The sequence below is a fragment of the Crinia signifera genome, chromosome 8, assembly GCF_055691185.1.
Source record: "Crinia signifera chromosome 8, ASM5569118v1, whole genome shotgun sequence".
NCBI classification, from domain to species: Eukaryota; Metazoa; Chordata; class Amphibia; order Anura; family Myobatrachidae; genus Crinia; species Crinia signifera.
The window spans coordinates 119,737,088-119,762,232 of NC_139224.1; positions in this window are offsets into that span (position 1 = coordinate 119,737,088).

A 25,145-nucleotide genomic window follows, 5' to 3' on the forward strand; every position below is an offset into this window, starting at 1 on the left:
GATATGTAAACCACATGTTACAGCTGAAACCAAATGTGATACAGTATGAACAAACAATGCAATAGAAGTTACCTGCCTTTCTCTAGCAGCACAGCCATCAGTAGCCAAATCTTTAGTGGTGGACCAAAAAAAGCTGGCTGGGCCTCCAAACCTACTGTCTAAAGCACAGCCTCAGGTTAATGTTAGGCACTTCTGCTTCTAGGCACTCATACTCCTTTCACATTGTACCCAGTAATTAGTGCAATGTGAAAAGGTTTACCGGGTGCCACAAACAGGTAGCACTACAGCAATAAGAACCGTTAAGAAAGCAGAGGTCTTACCGGTTCATTGCCGTGTTCCTGTGTGGTGTGAACAGGTTATACGGGTTGAACGACCTGTTTCCTTTTCACACTATGGAGGAGGCAGCACTTGGAGCAGGATGGTTACAACGTTGCAGCATACAGGAGTCACAGCATAGTACAAACTCTTCAGAAAGCTCTATTGCTCCCTACCATAGCCCATACCCTGGCCTATTACTTGGGCAGCTATTTCTCCATCAAAAGCTATCACTTTCTGCCAGTGGCGTAGCTACAGAGGGTGCAGGGGTACAGCTGCTAAAAGGGCAGGCACTCTCCTGAACCCTCTTGTAGTTTTTTTCATTGTTTTTGTTTGACACTATGCTCCAACTGTACAGCGGGGAGCAGGAGGTCTGGTGGCAGCAGCAGTGTGCATTGAGGGGCAGGTCACAGTGAGGAGAGCAGGAGGCCCAGCCTATACATAGGGGACAGGAGTGGAAAAAATGTGGTTATGAGTCACCCGAAGGTTCAAAGCGCTATAATAAAAATAAATAAAGTGACAGTGACAAAATCAACGTGCACTAAAGTATGTGGAGAAATGTACTTCCCCTTTTATGTATTCATGGAGAGAGATATAAAGAAACAACCATGTATCAGAATAAAATCACACTGATAATCCTGTTATTGTAGGAGCCGGACTGGAGGCAAAGCCTGGGGGTAGGCTCCCCTGACAGGGTTTGTAGGAAGCTGACTAGCAGTTTAGTCATAGGAGGAGTGTTTAAGGAGAGGGTCATAGGGGGAGGGGCTTAACAGGGTGTTGGAGGGGTTTATAAGCGGGGTTCAGGCGGGAAATAGGGGTCACTGGGAGAATTTTCTTAACAGCTCACATCTCCCATGGCTTCCCCAGGCAACGCTGATGCGGAGGTAACCGCTGCGCTGGCTGCCCTTAGGGAGGCAGCGGGCACCAGAGGGGCAGAGTGGCTGCAGCAGCAGATGTCAGGTCTGCTGGGGGGACTGGGAGCAGCAGCGCAAGAGGCTGCTCCAGCGGGTGCACGGCCTCGGAGGTCTAGGCCTCCGGAGCGCTTCAGCCCATCTGTGTCCCCCAGGGTTCAGCGCCGTTCACGGAGCCCCGTTAGGGACCCTCCAGGCCTGGCTGCGGGCCAGGCAACTCCCGCCCGCAGGACCAGGTCTGGGAGGAATCCGACCAGCAGGCGGAACCCTCCGCGCGGGGGGGATCCCCCCCTGTGCAAGAAGATCCAGCGGTGAGAGGTACTGGACCAGGAGCGGCGGGGCATGCGGGGCATGCTGCTGCCCAGCGCGGGGTGAGTCGTGCCAGGGGGGCAGAAGTACAGGCTGAGGAACGCAGGCCTGGTACACGGAGCGAGCGGCGCACAGCTGGCTCTGCCTCCAACGAGGTCACGCCGGCTGGTGCTGTACCTGAGGGTCGGGATGACAGGAGAAGAGAGATATCAGCGTCAGCAGAGGATGGAGAAGTACCTGGTCCATCATCATTGGCTGGGGCTCGTCCGGACACTGGACCTGCGGCTGCTGGGTTCACAGCCCCCAGGCAGCCTGGTGAGTCTGTCTCTATGTTTGTTAATGCTTTAGCGCGGAGTCAGGGGGGGGGGGGTCAGCCCTCCAAGGGGAGATGAGCAGGGGCTTTACTGATTTATTGAGTGGTTTTGCAGATTGGTTAGTAGGTTTGCGACAGGGGGCGGGGCCGTCCCCGGCGGCGGCGTGGGCGCCGCAGACTTCGGGCACGCCAGCTACCTATAGCGTGCCAGTCAGCAATAGTGTGCCGGCCAACGGTGGGGCGCCGGTGGGGAGCGGGGTGCCGGTATCTGGCGGTGAGCACAGCAGCGGTAGTGCGGCAGAAGGGGGCAGTGTGGGGACGCAGGAGGAGAGTGGGAGGCTCAGTGACACTGCAAAAGGGGAGGTATATGTATGTTTTGAGGGGCCGTTGGGGGCCCACCTGAAGCAGGAGGTTAGGGAGAAGATTTGGAAAGGGGAATACGTGGATATATTTTCACTGCTCCCGTTAGAGCGTTTTAATCTGGATAGGCCCCGGAAGGAGGAGAAGAAGGAGGAGGAGGAACGACGGCGGTATCGGCTGATACCGAGGTCATTCACGAACTGGTTGCAAGCATTTGCTATTTTAGCTAGTGTGATTGGAGAGAAGGCACCTGACAATTGTTCAGGTTTGTTTTGTTACATGGATGCGATTGGGGAGGCGTACCGTGTGTATGGGGGCCTGGCTTGGCTTCGGTACGATGAGCAGTTTAGACAGAGGAAGGCTGTGCGCCCTAACATACGTTGGGACCACAAAGATATTGCTTTATGGTTAAAGGTGACGGCCCCCATGAAAAGTGGGCAGCCCTTTCGTGGGGGAGGGGGGGGGGCCGAGGGAGGCCACTAATGGGACGGCCATGCAGAAAGGACTCTGCTTTGCCTTCAATGACGGGTCATGCCGGTTTGGAGCAAAATGCAAATTTAAGCACGAATGTTCCTCGTGTGGAGGGACCCATGGTGCAAATAAATGCTTCAGGGGGAAGTCCCGGGACGGTAATTCAAAAGGGGGAGACACCAGTTCGGCTGGAAAGGATGCTGGGCTATCTGCGTAGGTATCCTGACCAGCAGACAGCCGTGTTGTTGGAGGAGGGGTTTAGGGAAGGTTTTAAGATACCTTCCGATGTGCAGGTTTCAGGGGGTTTTAGGAGGAATTTGAAGTCTGCAAGGGAGCATCCAGAGGTGGTGCAGGAAAAACTGCTTAAGGAGGTGCAGCTGGGTCGTATGGCTGGACCGTTTGGGTCGGCACCATGGCCAGATTTGATAGTCTCTCCATTGGGGGTGGTGCCTAAAAAGGAGGCGAACAAGTTTCGTCTTATACACCATTTGTCTTTTCCAAAAGGGGCGGCGGTCAATGATGGCATTGACCCCGACATTTGCTCGGTGGTCTATACATCGTTTGACGCGGCTGTTCAGTGGGTAAAGCGGTTTGGGAAAGGGGCTCGGTTGGCAAAGACTGATATTGAATCGGCGTTTCGTTTGCTGCCGGTTCACCCAACCAGTTTGCGCTTGTTGTGATGTTGTTGGGACGGGGAGTTTTTTGTTGATTGATGTCTACCGATGGGTTGCTCCTTGTCGTGTGCTTATTTTGAGGCTTTTAGTTCTTTTTTGGAGTGGGTGGTTAGGGATGTCTCTGGGTGCAGTTCAGTTATTCATTACCTAGATGACTTCTTATGTATTGGTCCTGGGGGGACCGGTGTATGCGACTTATTATTGAGGACTGTTGAAAGGGTGTCGGCAGACTTTGGGGTCCCGCTTGCACCAGGTAAGACGGAGGGCCCTGCGACTGTGATCAGTTTTTTGGGTATTGTCATTGATACCGAGAACATGGAGTGCCGCTTGCCCGAGGAGAAATTGCTGGGTTTGAAGGCTGAGGTAGGGAGGGCATTGCTGTTGAAGAAGATTAGATTGCGGGAATTGCAGTCCTTGCTGGGTAAATTGAATTTTGCGTGTCGCATTATGCCTATGGGCCGCATTTTCAGCAGGAGGTTGGCAGCAGCGACTGCAGGGGTGGCTCTTCCTCATCATTTTGTCAGATTGGGTAGTGAGTTGAAAGGGGACTTGCGGGTGTGGGCAACTTTCTTGGAAGCTTTTAACGGCAGAGCCTTGTGGATGTCAGACACATGCGTGGCTACTGAGTTAGACCTCTTCACAGATGCGGCCGGGAGTGGCGGTTTTGGGGCATATTGCCAGGGACATTGGTGTGTAGGCCGGTGGCCGGAGTCTTGGGTGCATAAGGGCATGGTCAAAAACTTGGCATTGTTGGAGTTGTTTCCTATTTTGGTTGCAGTAGTTGTTTGGGGGGAGTTGTTCCGCAATAGGAAGATTTGTTTTCACTGCGACAATTTAGGGGTTGTCATGGCTATTAACCAGTTGTCGGCATCTTCACCGCCAGTGGTCACGATTTTGCAGCAGCTAGTATTGGAATGTCTGTCCTTGAATTTGTGGGTGGTGGCTAGGCACGTTCCCGGTGTCTCTAACGGCATTGCGGATTCTTTATCTCGTTCACAGTGGGAACGTTTCCGGGAGTTGGCACCAGAGGCGGACAGGGAGGGGACCGGGTTCCCGACTCGGCTCTGGGCTCTGCTGGACGGGTAGTCGATCAGCTCATCAGGGAATCTTTGGCCCCGAATACATGGTCGGCATATAATCAGGAATGGCGGAGCTGGTTGGAATGGCGTGAGGTAGTCGGTTTGAAAGAGGACGATGATGTGTTGGCTGTCTTACTATATATAGGCCATTGTAAGGAGATTGGTTGGTCAGTGGCAAAAATCACGCGCTGCATGGCGGGTTTGGCTTTTGGGTTTCGTGCAGGCGGCAGGCCAGATGTCACTAAGAATTTCCTGATTGCACAAGCGTTAAAAGGTTGGAGGAGAGGACATGTGGTGCAGGATCAGAGAAGGCCGGTGTCCTTCCAGTTGTTGCAGAATATGGGCATGAAGTTAAGGGAGGTCTGTAGTTCCAATTTCGAGGAAAGGTTGTTCGGGGTAGCCTTTTCGCTTGCCTTCTTCGGGGCGCTGCGGATAGGTGAGCTAGTGAGTCCAAGCGTGTCCAGGCCGGGGGGATTGTTAGAGGAGGATGTGGATTTATACGCGGATAGGGTGGAGCTAGTGGTGAGGAGGTCTAAGACGGATCAGTTAGGGAAGGGGAAGAAGGTAGTTCTTTTCTCTGTACCAGGGTCGGATATGTGCCCGGTGGCACGCCTGAGGATTTTTAAGGAAGTCAGGGTGGGCAGGGAAAGGGATCCCTTGTTGATGCATGCAAATGGATCCTTTCTATCGAGGTTTCAGTTCACAAGTGTGTTTAGAACAGTCCTACGGACGTTGGGCCTCAAGGGGGAGGAGTACGCGGGTCACTCTTTCCGCATTGGGGCTGCAACTGAGGCTGCTAGAATGGGATTTGGGGATGAGTTAATTAAGCGTATTGGGCGGTGGGAATCATCTCGCTTTCGTTCTTATGTTCGTTTAGGGGATTGTTGAGGTTGACTGTGTTCTTTTCTGTTTTAGGGCAGCCTCCGTGCCTGATTTGGATTTTGGGACATTCATATGTCTTTTGGGGAGCGTTACGGGCTGATGTCAGACCGAACGGCCGCCAGCTAGGTTTGGATAGAGAGGAGGCAGTGGTTCGCTGGCTGGGGAAGCGCGGTATGGTATGGAGTGGAGTGTTGCCGGAATTTCACCGTTTTGTTCGGCTCGATAGGGCCCCCGACATATTGGTGTTGCATGTGGGTGGGAATGATCTTGGGGGCAGACCGTTTAGGGAGTTGATACGGGATATCAAGTTCGATCTCCTACGTTTATGGGCAATGTTCCCGGAAGTGATCACGGTTTGGTCGGATATTGTGCCACGCCATTATTGGAGGGATGCACGGTCGGCTGATAAGCTCAATAAGGCACGGATTAAAGTTAACAGGGCGATTGGGCGCTTTATGGCCAGGAACGGGGCTGTGGTGGTGAGGCACAGGGAACTTGAGTCGGGTGCCGGGGCATTTTGGAGAGGGGACGGGGTGCACCTGAATGCTGTGGGGATAGATGTTTGGTCTTTGGGACTACGAGACGGAATAGAAACAGCGTTCCGGATGTGGGGGGGGGGCGCACGGGGTTAAGGGGTTAACCACGTGCTTGGTGGCGGAGGGGGGTCCTCGAGGTTAGTGGCATTGAGGCTTAATTATGCGGCGGGGAGGGCCCCATGAGGGGGCTGGACTCCCCTGGGTGAGGTTAATTAATGAGCACTGGGTGTTGACAATTGGTGCCCTCGAGCCAATCGCTATCGGCTGGGGGTAAGAACTCCTGGAAGTGCTTAGAGGTGTGGATAGATTTATTGAGGGCCTCGGGGACCACCTTCCGTGTGAATGTTTTGGTTATTGTTAAATTGTATTGTTTCAATAAAGATGGCTGCTGTGGCCAATTTTATCCAACAGGAGAGTCATGTCATTTTTGGGTGGATAATTGGGCACAGCGATTAGACAATACCCTGTTCATGTAGGAGCCGGACTGGAGGCAAAGCCTGGGGGTAGGCTCCCCTGACAGGGTTTGTAGGAAGCTGACTAGCAGTTTAGTCATAGGAGGAGTGTTTAAGGAGAGGGTCATAGGGGGAGGGGCTTAACGGGGTGTTGGAGGGGTTTATAAGCGGGGTTCAGGCGGGAAATAGGGGTCACTGGGAGAATTTTCTTAACAGCTCCCACCCACCCTCCCTGTTTTTTTATAGTTTTTAGGTAGAATAATTGATAGGATGTCTTTTTGTCACAGTGGCCTGTGCGGAGGGGGGTCCTCGAGGTTAGTGGCATTGAGGCTTAATTATGCGGCGGGGAGGGCCCCATGAGGGGGCTGGACTCCCCTGGGTGAGGTTAATTAATGAGCACTGGGTGTTGACAATTGGTGCCCTCGAGCCAATCGCTATCGGCTGGGGGTAAGAACTCCTGGAAGTGCTTAGAGGTGTGGATAGATTTATTGAGGGCCTCGGGGACCACCTTCCGTGTGAATGTTTTGGTTATTGTTAAATTGTATTGTTTCAATAAAGATGGCTGCTGTGGCCAATTTTATCCAACAGGAGAGTCGTCTCATTTTTGGGGGGATAATTGGGCACAGCGATTAGACAATACCCTGTCATGTATTCTTTGGATGACATGGATACATAAAAGGGAAAGTACATTTATCCACATTGTTTAGTGCACATTGATTTTGTCACTCTCACTTTATTTATTTTTATTATAGCGTTTTGAACCTTCGGGCGACTCATAACTACATTCTTTCCATTTCTGTCCAGGACTACGGGTCTTAGTCCTTTGAGTCCCCTGATCACTCAAAGCTGCTACAGCACAAACTTTCAGTCACATGCACTTTGTTTCACTATAGGGGACAGGAGGTCTGGCAGCACCGCCTTTATGCAGGAAGAAGGTTACCAGATGGCAGCAGTGCTGAACAATGGAGAGCAGGATGCCCTGCTGTTCAGTGAAGGATAGAGGTCCGGTGGTGTCGTCTTTACACGGGAGCAGGAGGCCCGTTGGCAGCAGTAGGGAACAATGGAGAGCAGGAGGTCCAGCAAAGCTGCTTGTACAGCGGAGGATAGAGGCCCAGGGGCACCGTCTTTTAGCGGGGAGCAGGAGGCCCAGCAGGGCTGTCTGTATGTGGGGAGAAGAAGGTCAGGCAGCAGCAGCGAGCATAGGAGTGGGTCACGAAGTGAGTATATCTGACACCATAGGTGTGTTTTTATAGCTCTTACTGTGGTGGTCGGGGTGGTGGTTGGGGGCTGTGCGAGGAGGTAAATTAGGGAGTACTGTACAAGATGCCTGGCTCTCCCTCTTTCCTCTCCCCTTTCTTCAATCTCTCTCCTCTTTTTCTCCTTCCCATGCTCGCTTTCCCCCGCCCGCTCTCCTTTTTATCTTTCCACTATCCTTCTCATCTATCTCTCTCTCTCTCTTTCTCTCTCTCTCTCTCTCTCTCTCTCTATATATATATATATATATATATATATATATATATAAAAAGAGAGAGAGAGAGTTAGATTTGTGTTGCACTCCGGGTGCCTTCCAATGGCAAGCATAAAGAATAGAGGAAGAAAGGCGGCACTCTTTGGCTTTTCAATAAAGTCAGGCCTTCTCAGGTAACTTGATATATCAACGTTCGTTCTTCATATATATATATATATATATATATATATATATATATATATATATATATATATATATATATATATATATATATATATATATAGTAAGACAGTGGCAGGGAAAGTCATAGACGGCAGGTACCTTTCCCCTAGAATCCTGTCTTATGGCATATAGACTGCAGGCTGTTTCAATCTGTGTGGTAAGTTCCGGCTTACAAAGGGTGTTCTGTCCTGGGCTGGTAATCAGGAGAGCACCTGATTCTTTAAAAAGGAGTCAGCCCTCTCCATAGCTCTCTCTCTCTCCCTGGGTGTTGGAGGCAGTAAGCTGCTGCTAGAGAGAGACAAGGCTGTAAGTACTGAGTTACTTGATCTATATCTGCTGTGTGTGTCCAGTGTCACATAGTGTGGCCCTGGTATAGAGAGGGACGTTTATTCTGTTTAGTTAGAGCTCAGACGAGCAGGTTTTATTTTCTGTTTTGCCTGAAGTGTAAAGGCTGTTTTTTAGTTTCTTGCTCTGAGTGCTGCAATAAACTCAGGCAAGCCCTGTTTTGGACCCAAGCCGTGATGTCACTGTCTAAGTCTGTGCCAAATCCTCACCTGTGCCTACCCGTTTGACACTAAAACCCCACATATGGTGGAGAATGCGAGCAAGCATCTCACTTAAAGAGACATACATCGAACTATAGGACTTTTGCTACAGCAAGCTGGAAGTTGTTGCTAAAGGCAACCTGCCACAAGTGAGTGTCTGGAGTGTGCTGATACTTGTATGTCCTGGCTGAAGGCTGCTGTAACCCTGCAACAGGAGACTGTTAAAATGGAGGACCTTTTAAAACACTTGGTGCAGGCAAATGAGCTGCAGCGGCAGGCCAACACACATCAGCAAAAGGTGCATGAGGAGGCCATGTGTGCCCAGGCTGAAACCAATGTTTTGCTGCTTGAATCCAACAGACAAGCCTTAAAGGAACAGCAGCAAACTAATCTGCAATTACAAGAGCAAATACAGAGTATGGCGCAGAGTGTGCAAACACCCCAACCCTTGCTTCCAACCACACGGGCTGCAGTACAGAAATCTCTGCAAAAGATGACTCTCACGGATGATGTAGAGGCCTATCTTGCGGTGTTTGAATGTGTAGCAGAGCGTGAACAGTTACCCGTGGATCAATGGGCAGGTGTGGTAGCGCCTTTTCTAACTGGAGAACCACAAAAGGCGTATTTTGATCTGAGTGAGCAGGATGCTAAGGTCTACGCAAAACTCAAGGGAGAGATCCTTGCTTGCTTAGGCGTAAACATGAGTGTGCGTGCCCGGAAGGTTCATAACTGGACTTTTTCTGAACAGTTACCTGCGCGGTCCCAAATGTATGACCTGGTCCACCTGGTAAGGAAGTGGCTACAGAGGAGTCTACACCAGAGCAGATCGTGGAGAGAGTCGTGCTGGACAAGTATCTTTGTTCCTTACCTCCAAAGGTTCAGCGCTGGGTCGGTCACGGCGACCCTAATGATGCCGAGGGGCTTGTCAACTTGGTTGAGAGGTAAAGAGCTACTGAAAATCTAATCCAAGAAGTGCCTCCTGGACATTCCACCCTCAAGAACAGCAAATCGGCCGGATCATCTGGTAAGACTGTTCCGTTACTAGAGGGGTGAATAATGTTGTAAAGGGAGGTGGCCTAGATGGGGAACAAACAGTGGAGGCTATCCAAGACTGGCCTCGTCCTTCGACAAAAAAACAAGTCAGGGCTTTTTTGGGAATTCTGGGGTATTACCGTAGGTTCATTCCCCAGTTTGCAACCATGGCAGCGCCCCTAACCGATCTTACCAAAGGAGGTAAGGCAGTTATGGTCAGCTGGAACCCAGAGGCTGAAAGGGCATTCCAAGAATTAAATGTGGCCCTTTGTAATCAACCAGTCCTGATCACTCCGGATTTTAAAAAAGAGTTTGTCGTACAGACTGATGCTTCTGATGTGGGACTAGGTGCTGTCCTCTCCCAAGAAGTTGGTGGAGAGGAACACCCGGTAACATATTTGAGCAGGAAGCTCACACCTGCGGAGAGAAACTACAGTATAGTCGAGCGGGAGTGCTTAGCAATCAAGTGGGCCCTTGAATCTCTAAAGTACTATCTCTTAGGACGCTCCTTTAGATTAATCACGGACCACTCCCCACTTACATGGATGTACCAAGCCAAAGAGAGAAATGCAAGGGTCACGAGATGGTTTCTCAATTTGCAAAAATTCAAATTTACAGTGGAACACAGAGCAGGAAGGCTTCAGGGTAATGCCGATGCCCTGTCCCGAACATACTGCCAGTTGGCAGACAGTGTCCGACCCCATAGGTTCGAACAGAGGGGGAGGGTATGTAAGACAGTGGCAGGGAAAGTCATAGACGGCAGGTACCTTTCCCCTAGAATCCTGTCTTATGGCATATAGACTGCAGGCTGTTTCAATCTGTGTGGTAAGCTCCGGCTTACAAAGGGTGTTCTGTCCTGGGCTGGTAATCAGGAGAGCACCTGATTCTTTCAAAAGGAGTCAGCCCTCTCCATAGCTCTCTCTCTCTCCCTGGGTGTTGGAGGCAGTAAGCTGCTGCTAGAGAGAGACAAGGCTGTAAGTACTGAGTTACTTGATTTATATCTGCTGTGTGTGTCCAGTGTCACATAGTGTGGCCCTGGTATAGAGAGGGACGTTTATTCTGTTTAGTTAGAGCTCAGACGAGCAGGTTTTATTTTCTGTTTTGCCTGAAGTGTAAAGGCTGTTTTTTAGTTTCTTGCTCTGAGTGCTGCAATAAACTCAGGCAAGCCCTGTTTTGGACCCAAGCCGTGATGTCACTGTCTAAGTCTGTGCCAAATCCTCACCTGTGCCTACCCGTTTGACACTAAAACCCCACATATGGTGGAGAATGCGAGCAAGCATCTCACTTAAAGAGACATACATCGAACTATAGGACTTTTGCTACAGCAAGCTGGAAGTTGTTGCTAAAGGCAACCTGCCACAAGTGAGTGTCTGGAGTGTGCTGATACTTGTATGTCCTGGCTGAAGGCTGCTGTAACCCTGCAACAGGAGACTGTTAAAATGGAGGACCTTTTAAAACACTTGGTGCAGGCAAATGAGCTGCAGCGGCAGGCCAACGCACATCAGCAAAAGGTGCATGAGGAGGCCATGTGTGCCCAGGCTGAAACCAATGTTTTGCTGCTTGAATCCAACAGACAAGCCTTAAAGGAACAGCAGCAAACTAATCTGCAATTACAAGAGCAAATACAGAGTGTGGCGCAGAGTGTGCAAACACCCCAACCCTTGCTTCCAACCACACGGGCTGCAGTACAGAAATCTCTGCAAAAGATTACTCTCACGGATGATGTAGAGGCCTATCTTGCGGTGTTTGAACGTGTAGCAGAGCGTGAACAGTTACCCGTGGATCAATGGGCAGGTGTGGTAGCGCCTTTTCTAACTGGAGAACCACAAAAGGCGTTTTTTGATCTGAGTGAGCAGGATGCTAAGGTCTACGCGAAACTCAAGGGAGAGATCCTTGCTTGCTTAGGCGTAAACATGAGTGTACGTGCCCGGAAGGTGCATAACTGGACTTTTTCTGAACAGTTACCTGCGCGGTCCCAAATGTATGACCTGGTCCACCTGGTAAGGAAGTGGCTACAGAGGAGTCTACACCAGCGCAGATCGTGGAGAGAGTCATGCTGGACAAGTATCTTTGTTCCTTACCTCCAAAGGTTCAGCGCTGGGTCGGTCACGGCGACCCTAATGATGCCGAGGGGCTTGTCAACTTGGTTGAGAGGTACAGAGCTACTGAAAATCTAATCCAAGAAGTGCCTCCTGGACATTCCACCCTCAAGAACAGCAAATCGGCCGGATCATCTGGTAAGACTGTTCCGTTTTCTAGAGGGGTGAATAATGTTGTAAAGGGAGGTGGCCTAGATGGGGAACAAACAGTGGAGGCTATCCAAGACTGGCCTCGTCCTTCGACAAAAAAACAAGTCAGGGCTTTTTTGGGAATTCTGGGGTATTACCGTAGGTTCATTCCCCAGTTTGCAACCATGGCAGTGCCCCTAACCGATCTTACCAAAGGAGGTAAGGCAGTTATGGTCAGCTGGAACCCAGAGGCTGAAAGGGCATTCCAAGAATTAAATGTGGCCCTTTGTAATCAACCAGTCCTGATCACTCCGGATTTTAAAAAAGAGTTTGTCGTACAGACTGATGCTTCTGATGTGGGACTAGGTGCTGTCCTCTCCCAAGAAGTTGGTGGAGAGGAACACCCGGTAACATATTTGAGCAGGAAGCTCACACCTGCGGAGAGAAACTACAGTATAGTCGAGCGGGAGTGCTTAGCAATCAAGTGGGCCCTTGAATCTCTAAAGTACTATCTCTTAGGACGCTCCTTTAGATTAATCACGGACCACTCCCCACTTACATGGATGTACCAAGCCAAAGAGAGAAATGCAAGGGTCACGAGATGGTTTCTCAATTTGCAAAAATTCAAATTTACAGTGGAACACAGAGCAGGAAGGCTTCAGGGTAATGCCGATGCCCTGTCCCGAACATACTGCCAGTTGGCAGACAGTGTCCAACCCCATAGGTTCGAACAGAGGGGGAGGGTATGTAAGACAGTGGCAGGGAAAGTCATAGACGGCAGGTACCTTTCCCCTAGAATCCTGTCTTATGGCATATAGACTGCAGGCTGTTTCAATCTGTGTGGTAAGCTCCGGCTTACAAAGGGTGTTCTGTCCTGGGCTGGTAATCAGGAGAGCACCTGATTCTTTCAAAAGGAGTCAGCCCTCTCCATAGCTCTCTCTCTCTCCCTGGGTGTTGGAGGCAGTAAGCTGCTGCTAGAGAGAGACAAGACTGTAAGTACTGAGTTACTTGATCTATATCTGCTGTGTGTGTCCAGTGTCACATAGTGTGGCCCTGGTATAGAGAGGGACGTTTATTCTGTTTAGTTAGAGCTCATACGAGCAGGTTTTATTTTCTGTTTTGCCCAGGGCCGGAGCTACCATTAGGCAGCCTTAGGCAGCTGCCTAGGGCGCCGGCTGCTAGAGGGTGCTCTTCCTTCAGTGGGTCCCAATTTATGGTGCAGTTTCCTCCCGCACTGTGCCCATCACCACAAACAGCAGTCGCTCGATCTCACTCCCACTTTGCATGCTAATTGTCCCTCTCTCCCCATAGTGAGGAGAACAAGTGACGTCCAGCACTTATCCAGGAGCGCACCCACACAGCGCCAAACACTCACACGCTGTCATCCCTCTCATCACACTCCCTGCACACTGTGTCTTGCCTGCCCGGCGCGTTCTGTAATGAAGCTGCTCACCACTGACAAGGGTTTCCCTGTACGGATGACGTTACAGGGACACCCGCCGATCGCACCACTCCAACCCGCCCCCATGCCTGTCAATCAGCCCCAACGGGGTCCTGTCAGCACAGTCCAGTCGGCACAGTGCAAATTGCAGCCACCAGGGGGCGCAGCGCGTGGGGTTATGGGAGTTGTAGTCTCCAGGATCACATAGTATCCATAGGGGGAGGGGCCCTAAACTGCACACCCTGGACATATGAGGTGCTACCTGCTGAGACTTGTAGTGCAGCAAGCAGGAGGAGGAGTTTGCATTTGCACACTAAATATATATGCTAGACCTTTTAATATCTTGCTATATTGCATTTGAGGTTATTAGCATAGTAATGGCCATTAGTATTACTATGCTAATAACCTCAAATGCAATATAGCAAGATATTAAAAGGTCCAGCATATATATTTAGTGTGCACCTGCAAACTCCTCACATAGGGCCTTATTTTGGTTCACTCTTTCTGACAAAATCCTTCTTAGATGGACAAAACCATGTGCACTGCAGGGGGGCAGATGTAAAATGTGCAGAGAGAATTAGATTTGGGTGAGTTATTTTGTTTCTGTGCAGGGTAAATACTGACTGCTTTATTTTTACACTGCAATATAGATCTCACTTTGAAGTAAAACCCCACCCAAATCTAATTCTATCTGCACAAGTAACATCTGCCCCACCTGCAGTGCACATGGTTTTGTCCATCTAAGAAGGATTTTGTCAGAAAGAGTGAACCAAAATAAGGCCCATAGTATCCAGGAAGCAGAAACTTAGAGCTGTGTTGGAGCAAGGCATGCTGGAAGGAGGCTGTCATCCTGGGATCTAGGCTGCTCTTTGCACTTAACCCCTTGCCCTTGGGTACCTTATTTGGGGCAGCAGAGGAGGCTTTCTGCTGACCCTGTGCCCCCTCAGCAAATGTCACTGGGCAGGCTGCTGACACTCTAAAGGCCTGGCCCACCATGTCCACTGGGAAGATAAGTACCCCACTCTGGCTTATATAATTATACAGTACATGTTTGTTCAGTGTGTGTGTGTGTGTATGTATATATATATATATATATATATATATATATATATATATATATATATATATATATATATATATAGTAGGGTACATACATACATATATATTGTCCATAACTACTCTGGACTAATAAAAAAAGTGTAATTAATTCAATGTATCCAATTGTGGATATTGTATTTATGGGACTGTGTGACTGCTAGAAAAAGGGGGGGGGGGGGGAGTAGTCAGATGTTTTGCCTAGGGTGCCAAGAAACCTAGCACCGGCCCTGGTTTTGCCTGAAGTGTAAAGGCTGTTTTTTAGTTTCTTGCTCTGAGTGCTGCAATAAACTCAGGCAAGCCCTGTTTTGGACCCAAGCCGTGATGTCACTGTCTAAGTCTGTGCCAAATCCTCACCTGTGCCTACCCGTTTGACACTAAAACCCCACAATATATATAAAAGATACTAAACAATTGCATAACTAGGGGGTACAAGAAAATAACAATTACTGAGATACAGTATGAGAGTATGTCTCCTTTGGAAATGTATGGCAAATACTTAGCTCTGTACTAGTATACTGTACTTCTATGACATTGAAATACAATAGCCGTAATAGTGTCCGGGAAAGTTAAGGACAAAAGGCGTCTCTTAATAATAACATTCATTGTTCCTTTTGCATGTCACTGCTGACACTGTAATAGTTACTAGAAGGCAGAATACTGTAGAAACATTCCACAATAAACATTAGTACTGTATTACTAAGGGTGCTCCCCTGCAAGGTATCTTTATTATAAGTCATAATGTCTGTTGATCAGCTACTTGATTTGGATGTAACAGAGTACTTTTATTTATTTATTTTTATTATATTTAGCATCAATTCCTATGTGTCGCCCTCACACACACAGAGTACCAAATTTTTTGTTATCCTGGTAGGGGGTGAGTTCCATTGTTTTGCCCTAAAATACCCTGACACTATGGGTGAGATTTAATAGGATGAGAGTTTCAGAAAGTGAGAGATTTGGTGAGAAATCTCCAGTTTTTTTTTTTAAAGTGGCAATCATTTACACTGTTTAATTTTGCAGTGTAAATGATTGCCGCTTTAAAAAAAATGGAGATTTCTCACCAAATCTCTCACTTTCTGAATCTCTCATCCTATTAAATCTCACCCTATGGGCCAAATGTAATATGGGGAGAGTTTCAAAAAGTGATTGATTTTGGGAGAGTTTTCCCATTTTTTTTAAAGCAGCAATCAATTACATGGCAAAATCAACCTGGTTTTGCCATGTAATTGATTGCTGCTTTAAAAAAAATGGTAAAACTCTCCCAAAATCTCTTACTTTCTGAAACTCTCACCCTATTACATTTGGCCCTATATATTTTCACTGCACTGATCATCTTGGGAGCTGTCATATGTAATGTAGAGGACTACACTGAGCATCAGCATAGCCTTGTTTTGGGGACCCCAAAAGATAATTTACAGCCATGACAGATACTGTACAGTATTTTCTACAGTGTATTCCACATTCTTGTTATAGACGCAGCAGGCAAGTACATCATACAAATACATAGATAACCAAGAGAACAAATGATTGCATGCACAGCAGAGTATATTTGTTTAACTGTAAATTGAAAAACTGTATTCTTTACACAAAATATTGAAATTACCCCTAGCCATGATGCTTTTAATGAGAAGCACTAAGGTACAGATTTATTGAGGATAATGGACCATGGTATACTTGGTACAATAGCAGGGTTCCCCCTACTGTAGCTCCAATAATGGGAGAGGGCTGGTTGAAGATGGGGACCAATCATAAACTGCATTCAAGAAATTGTGATATACTTACACATCTCATCAAACCCCCACAGACCCCCCTCCCCCTTCTTAGTACCTCCACCATTTAATACTGGAAAACAAAATGAATTTGAAGGTTATGTATTACAGAACTGGAATGCATGAATTAATGTAACTTTCCTCATTCAGTGCATTATTAATGGGTCACTATACAGGGGCAGTCTGACCCTGCAATTGCAGAAAATATGTGCCCATTATACATGCAGGAAGCCTGAATGCAGTGCAGAGTGACTCCATAGTCGCCCCATTAGTGTCACGTGACAGCACTTCAGTTCTGTCTGTAAGGTAAGTACTCAAGAGGACATGGGGAGGTGTCACCAGAGGGTGCACTATGTGGCATATGGGGGGGGGGGGACGACGACGCTGTGTCCATATTGGGGAGTAACTTAGATGCCCTGGGCCCCACAAGCCTTAAAGCAGCTCTGTTCCAGGGTACTAATTACAGATTTAAAATAAAAATATTTTTCTAGGTGGTAAATATGACTTACATAGGGTGCATGGAATCTGTAGTCTGTACATACTTTTATGCATGTTATAAAAAAATAGAAATGTATTTTTACAATGCGCGATCCTGGCACAAATGACTTCCAATATGTTTATTTAGGCTTGATAGACATTTTGCAGTAATACTGAAAATAATTTATCCATCAACAAAGCATGACTTTTAGGAGTTTGTGGGAATGATTTTTCCCCAGTGATTCTGTCTCAATAATTGGCAAACAAGCCAAAGATGACACATTTAATTCTGGAACTAGCAGGACCTGTTTGCTTCAATCTTGTCTTCCAGGTTCTGTCAACTCCTGTAAATGTATGTTATTTTTCCAGATCCCCTTTGATTGTGCATACTGTCATTTCAGCATCCCATTTTATCTCTGTTTTTTTTTATTTTTATCATGTAATAGATGCAGAACAAATTTCTACTGAAATAACGAGGGAAATATCTATTTTTTGGATGCAGATCACAAACACAAAAGCTATCCAATACTATGCTTTAGGAATTATGTGTAAAGCTGCATTTAATAACAGCAGAAAAAAAGCTATAAATATGTAGAAGAAAAGTCTGTTGAAAAACATCTAATTATAATGACTTATACATTGCCAAGAATAATATTAGCTCAAGGGGGACAAAAATCTAATTTCTTAGTCAGAATCATATTAATACGACTTAAACGTAGCTTCTGTACTTTTATTTCCTCGTATCTCTTGTGAATGTTCTGAATAAAGGAAGACTTTCGTAATTTAGAACAGTTCAATGTAAACATTACTGTATGAACATTTTGAAATTATTAATAAAGTTGTTGACAACCGGAAGGTAAACATATAGCGGGTATCCAGTGACCTGCAAAGAAGAATAGGGAGCCTAATTTTTTTTTCCTGATGTGTCCCCTTAATTTTTTTTTTTTTTTTTTTTTTTGGGGGGGGGGGGGGGGGGTTGGCCTATACAATTTGGTCACCCCCAAAAAATAAATTTTCGCAAGAAAACATACAGGTTCAGTGAAACGTGTGTGTTTTCATGCGACAATGGGGCTGCTTGGTTAATTTGTTTTTTTCCAGCCTGAGGCACGTGCCGGCCTAACTGGGCTATCTGTAAAGCCCTGGGTGATCATTGGGTAATGGTAAACCCACCATAGAATCATGGCACATTATATTGTGGGCTACAGTATATAGCAACATTTTGAAGTGGACCCCGTTTATATGTACTAAAACAAAAATATGTTTTTTACTGCATTTTCAAATGCACTAATGCTCTTCCAGAAGTGGCTTCGCTATGGTTCGTTATGTCAGTGGTTATGTGACATGGATCCCTCCCAGCATGTCTCGTGGCTGCCAGCTTCTCTGCACATGCATAGTAAGTCCAGGCAGTGGCAGGGATCGCAAAGGGCAGCTCTTATTGAGAGAGCTGCCCTTTGCATTGCTCATCGCATATGTCAGTACATGTGTGATGAGCATCGGTGTGATGGGCAGCGGAATGTACCGCCGCTGGTTGGTACATCCCGCCCATAGTGACATCATGTTCCTCCATACAATGACATCAGCAAAGGGCACATGGTATTTTGATAATAATATTAATATGCACCTTCACTTTTGGTGTATTGAGAAGCATTCATGTAAAAGAAGCAGATAAAGTGTAAAAGATGCATTTGGGGTATCGCTCCACTATCGTTCATATTGGCTGCTGTCACTACTCAGTTATGTCACTGTATGGCATAGTGTGTTAGCATCAAAGGATTAGAGAACTAGCAATGTACTGACAGCCTCCAGTTCTTCAGCCTTTGACCTCAACTAACTATCTGTACTGGCTGCCTAGATAAGTCAGCAATGTCTAACACAGCTCTTTCTCTGATCTTTCTTCTGTCTTTGTGCCACTTGTTATGCCTGACTTGCCTTACATACTCTACTCTGTCCTCAGACCGTTATCCTGCATTCTGAACATGTTCAACATTTTTCAGCATGTCTACATAGTACAAAGAGCTATGACTGATGTCTGTTGATCACAAACTGCTTTGTAAAATAACCCTGAGTCTTGAACAAAACTTTTCTTACATGCTAGGAAGTATTAGTGACAGCCTCCTGCCTTTACAGAAATAAGCCTTAGGAAGAACAGCTCTGCTGAAAATCCAGCTTTAGACTTATGTAAGTAAGACTGTTAGTGCGAGAAAAGCTGTCTCATTTCCATCACCGCTCTATCAGGAATCTGCTAAATCAAATAAATCTGTTGACTATTCATTCTTGTATTTCAAGATCTATTCAAAGTCTTTTTTTGCCTACATGTTCATCTGCTTTTCCTAGAGGACTCCTTGCTCAGGCATCATCTAGAGACGTAACACCTGTTGGCAGTTCACAGAATGGTTTTGGAGGGGCTCATTGCAAAGAAACAAAAAACGAAGAGAAAGAAATATATGTCTTGGTGGAAGTGACTTCAGCAACAAACTGTGCAGCCTGCCTAGATGCTAAGTGGAGTTTTAAAAGTGGAGCCTTAATTACAGAGAGAACCAGTCTTTACTTTCAAAACTCCAAGTACCGGTACTGTTAACAGGATACAAAAAGATGTCAACACTGCTGCTCTGGAGTGCAAGTCTATTCATTCAATATGTTTTCTTCTGAGTGCTTTTCAAAGTTACTTCTTCAGTTGCATCCATAGAGCGTTTTGAGCTGCATGTATCATTAAGGCTCTGCTTCTTGCCTTGCCAGAGGCTTCTGGGATGATTATACCTACAGCACCTCCTAACAATTCACGAAAAGACATCTGGAAGTGTGAACTCCAAGTTTTAACTGACAGGAACAAGTGTCAAATATAAAACATATGGTATAGATTTCTCAGCTAAGAGTACAGCACTTGTTGTCAATTTGCTTATGCACTTTGCTTCTCATTGGCAAAATCTGTTATAAGATGAAATCTTTTTGTTACACGTCCTTCATTACATCTGTTATGGTAACTTCTGCCCATTAGCCTTAATTTCATGGGAGGACTACTCTGCTTCTGGTGTGCAGGACTATTGATTGTAGGTTTTGTGATTACTGTTTTTACTGAGGACTCCAGGATTCTTTCTTTTACTGCTTGTATTAAAAACTACTGTTTTTAATTAATTGGGACAATACTTAAGTTCAAAGATTTTTACCTCCTTATTTCAAAAGTCCATCAATGTGAAGACCTTGCACGTGTTTAAGGTTCTCATTTTGTACTTAATTTCCTGGGTTTTCTCAGCGTTTCCCTCCAGGCTCGGATTTCAAAATGAAGCAAAAGATCATCTTCCTGTCACAGGATGTTCTATCTCCTCAGCCACCTTTATACATAATGGAAATGTTCTAAAAATAAAGTGTTTTTGGTGTTCATCATTTGCTTTAGGCATTAATTAAATGCGATATCCCTTAAGATTTTGCATCTAAAGGGCACATTAGCAGCTGATATTCCATATTTGTTCAGGTATATGGTGATAACCTTATGTCAAGTACACAGACTTGGGTTTGATGCATTGCGTTTGATAATGGTGGGACATATGTTCAAGATGAGCAGCGATTTGGTCAGTAAAGCAAGTCCACCATAGATGTGTGCTGCAATGAAGGTTTGATTCAGTAGGACAGACTATTTAGACCATTGAAGAAGCACCTGAATGATGAAGTTCAGCAAGACATTATGTCCTGGCTTCAGGTGCATGACACTGATATCCTCTATGTTGGGATAGTTGTTTTGGATTACCACTTGGAACAAATACTAATGCTGTACATGTACGCAGATGAGCTGAATAAATCTATGCAATTAGAGATTATTAATTTATTTTGAAGCATCCTCGTATATATCCATCTCTGGATCCTAGTGCAGCCATTTGGATGTTGGAGCAACTATTAGGAAGATGGATCTCCAGGCAGGCAATTTTTTTTCTTTATCCATCCACCTACATTGACCATGATTTTGGAACACTTTCCTGCCTGCTACCTTCCCTCCCAATTGGCCAGACTACTTTCTGTTCTAGCTAACGCTGCATTTAGATAGAACTTATCATGAAGCTTTCTATGGCGCTGAACCTTCAATCTGTAAACTGCAGATATGGGCTACCTCTACATCTGACATTTTGTTCTTTCTTTGCTGTATCCTTAAAATAATTTACATTTCATTATTAATAGACTAATCCAGGATGTCTAAATCAATTGAGGATTGACAGAGCTATTGTACAGGTGAAGTTCATGGATAGTATGGTTCCAGTAATTTATCCTGATTCAGATCACTGACTATCACAGTTCTATAACGAACAATCACTAACACTAGAAAATCACACCAAATTGGCAGCTTGATATTCAAGTGAGGGAACGGAAGAGGAAGTTAAGGTATTCACCATGCTCCATGCTGCCTCCCTGATTCTGTTACCCAAGGTAAGGTGAAAACCTTGCGTGGAACATATCTGGATGGAAGAGCCATTTTGTCAGATGTATGTCACTCCCCAGGGCTTGTGCAAGGCAACGGAGCGCCACAGGCGGGGAGGTGGGTGAAGCGGACACTGCCGCTGCTTAGCTCCATGGCGGGGGGGTTGCTGGAGATGCGGCATTGGCCGCAGCGTCATTTCCCGGGGGGGGGCGAGGTTTGGGGGAAGAGAGGGAGCAGCGTTTTGCTCAAGGTGGGGGGGGAGATGCGTCACTCCACGGGGGGAAGGAAGAGAGATAGGGAGCAGCATCTTTCTCCAGGGCGAGACTCCCCCAGGGGGGGTGGGATTGAGATGTGGTGGTGACTGCAGCTCCATGGGGGTGGGGGTCTGGAGATAAAGGGGGTCACTCACCTGATCCGGGGGGGAGGGAGCTGCTCCAAGTGGCCGCCCTCCAGTGGCCGGCGCCCCAGGCAAATGCCTAAAGCTGCCTAGTGGTGGTTCCGGCCCTGTTACTCCCTGAAAATTTAATTATAGGTTACAATGTCACTGTTCCCTGGTCAAGAAGGCCTCCACTAGAACAACCTCTATACAAATGACAGCTCAGCAGAACCAAATGGTGATAGAAGACGATATAAAACTCTTAGCACTAAGTAAATTGAATTAAAAAAAAAAGACTACAGTAGTACTGTGTTGATATTCTCAATTTTGCTGGTTTATTGAAGTTATAACTCATTTAAATGAATACATATTTAATAAAAAGTTTATCTTATTGAAATACTGTACATCCTTTATGGATGAGTTATCACATATATATATATATATAGAGAGAGAGAGAGAGAGAGATATATATATATAGAGAGAGAGAGAGAGAGAGAGAGAGAGAGAGAGAGAGAGAGAGAGAGAGAGAGAGAGAGAGAGAGAGAGAGGATATAGTGGCCCTAATAATGCACTTAAGAAAGCAGCACCTCTATGGTACCTTGCTTTTAATAAAGGCACAAGCGGAAGAAGAATGGAAGAAAGGATTAGAGATGCGCTATACTAAAAACACCACTTAGTGGCTATGTGCATACAATAAATCAGTAATAATTTGTTAAAAACAAGTATACATTTATTGAAAGTTTTTCCCACACGTAGGATTTCATCCACAGTTTTGGGTTGCTAAAAATGCCACATATATTTCAAATCCGTGGCCCGACGCGTTTTGTCCCTTAGGACTTCATCATGGGCAATGAATCAATCCAATGAAAATGTGTTTTCTACACAATGTATGAATGGAGGTATATCCTCTAGCAATAAGGTAGTGGCCAACAGCAGTGACTACAAACAGTTGTTAAGAACCATCTATTAAGTAAATGGTCTTAAACAAAGTAGTAGCAGAAAAGTTCAATCACAGTGAAATAGCAGTGCTGGATGTGGCATTCCTCTGTCCACAATTACAGCCTCTTAATGTGAAATAAACTGTGAATCACAGGATCTCCTAGAGCCAGAATGACTTTGAGTCATTTACTGTGGTGGATCCATGCTGTATGCACATCCCCCCTAGAATTCACTATTTTGTGGGTCTCATTCCGTTGAGCCTATACCTTTTGTTTCTGGAGAAAATTACATTCTTTGGCTACTGTGGACTTTGCCTATCTGGGTGTTAATGAGAATTTCAATCTGAATACCTTTTATTTAGATTAACATAGCTGTATCAGTTGCTTCGTTGCCCCTGATGAAGTCATGGACATGACAAAACGCATTGGGATCTCCATTCTGAACAAATCTATCAACCCACCAGAGAGAGAGAGAGAGAGAGATAGTACCAACACACTCACCATTCCTAAGAATGAGGTGCAAACAGCATCCACTTCCCAGGATGGGGTGCAGTGGCCTGTGACCACACACTCTAGTAAATACAAACACAGGGGGCCCAGCACTCACTTCAACAAACTAAGTCACCTTAACATTCAAATAATCAATTAAATAAATAATGGGGTTTTAGTTCATGAATTGATCAATGCATTTAAGCTTGCATCCCATCACCAAAGGACCCCATTTCACTGCAAGTCCTATATATACATATATATATATATATATATATATATATATATATATATATATATATATATATATAGTAGTGTGGCTGTAGCAAAGTACAATCAAACAGCGGCACTCGATGGTTTTTTAAAAAAAAAACGTGTATTATCACTCTCCAACGTTTCGGGGACTAGCCCCTTTGTCAAGGTGTTCCTGCAGGGGCTAGTCCCCGAAACGTTGGAGAGTGATAATACACGTTTTTTTAAAAAAAAAACGGTACTCTTTACTTAGAAGGGCGCCCATCTCGGCCATCTCGGGCATTGAATGCACTAAAAAATCAGGTGCGATGCGACAGACGAGATGCCCGAGATTTCCCATAGGGAACAATGTTAAATGTCTCAATTGACCCGATTTTCCTGTTCAATGCCTCAATTGACCCAATTTTCCATAGGAAACAATGTTAAATGGGCCACAGAGGCCAAATAGGCACCCTGAAGTGAATAATGGCCACCCGAATTGTTAACGCCACCCCACGATCAACGTCAACCCGAAGCGTGGCGAGCGAAGCGAGCCCGCGAGGGGCGGCGGTACGCGTCCTACGACCTTTTCATACCCCCACTATCCACGTCGGCGTGGAGTTGAGAATAGAAAGTGTGGCGAGCGCAGCGAGCCACCGAGCCCGAAGCGTGGCGAGTGCAGCGAGCCCCGCGAGGGGACGCGGATACCTTCACAGGTATCCGCGTCCCCTCGCGGGCTTCACAGCTGTCCGCGTACCCTCGCGGGGCTCGCTGCGCTCGCCACGCTTCGGGCACGGTGGCTCGCTGTGCTCGCCACACTTTCTATTCTCAACTCCACGCCGACGTGCCCGAGATTTTTTACTAACGATGCCCACGATCAAAATCGTGGGCGCCCTTCTAAGTAAAGAGTACCAAAAAACCAATCGAGTGCCGCTGTTTGATTGTACTTTGCTACAGCCACACTACCTATTGAATCCAAAGGGCACCTGGGAATCTGCGATAGAGAGTTGGAGTGCCGAGCTGCAAAAAAGCTTCTAAATATTTATATATAGAGTCAGGCCTCTGTGTGGTGACACATCACAGTGCTGATTCTTGTCTTGAAAACGGCCCTCCGGGGTTGAAACGTCGACATTCTATGCTGACTTCTGCCAATTAAATACAGATTTTATTTGCAACTAGTGGTGAGTGCCCTCTCTAATGATCTTCATTGCAACTGATTGCTAATACTTGGAATTGCGATTCCTTAAGGAGCACCCCCCTGCTGACTTCTCCTGGATGGGAGTGCGGATTCCACAACCAATATATATATATATATATATATATATATATATATATATATATATATATATATATATATAATATATACTTTTTGTGTAATTAAATATTTAGTCACTGAAATAATGCCTTAACCAAATAAAAACCTGTCTGGACGATGATAGATACATTGATAGATACAACATACCGTACATCACAGCAATTGTTTCTAAATATAGGGTTAAGTGGGACACGCAACCCTTAGCTTCATGTAAATTATACACTGTACAGTATCTTGTTGGAAAAAAATAATGTTAGCTGTGGGGCATTTTCACGAATACCATTACGATTGAACATCAATATAATTCAAGTAAGGGTATTATTTATGCCTACTTTAATGTAAAATATCTACCAGCGTGTTATTTACAGGTGTCTTATTATGTTAACCTATATCTCCAGAGCAAGACATATGGTTTCAGAAAGGCAAAGACTGATGTGAATTTTTATACCTTTTGACAAGCATGACACCTAATTTGCTATACACTGTAAGATATATTTATTAACATTTAGCTTTTCTGACAGCGAGTCATCTGCTCTATCTCTGTTCAGCAGCCTACAAATCCACCGCACGCACTCTGCTAAGGAATGTATGTTACCAGTGTATCTCATCCATAGAGCTACATTTCAACTTTCAAAAAGATGAGATATCTTTTAACATTTATATATTTAAACAGGTCATCCTGGTAGAACAATTAAACATTAAAAAGGCTGGATGCCCTCTGACAAGGCCAAGATGATGGATTGATAAGCAAATAAAATTTGATTTCACATGCTGCCAAATCATGATGGTCCAGGCCACTTTCATTCTGT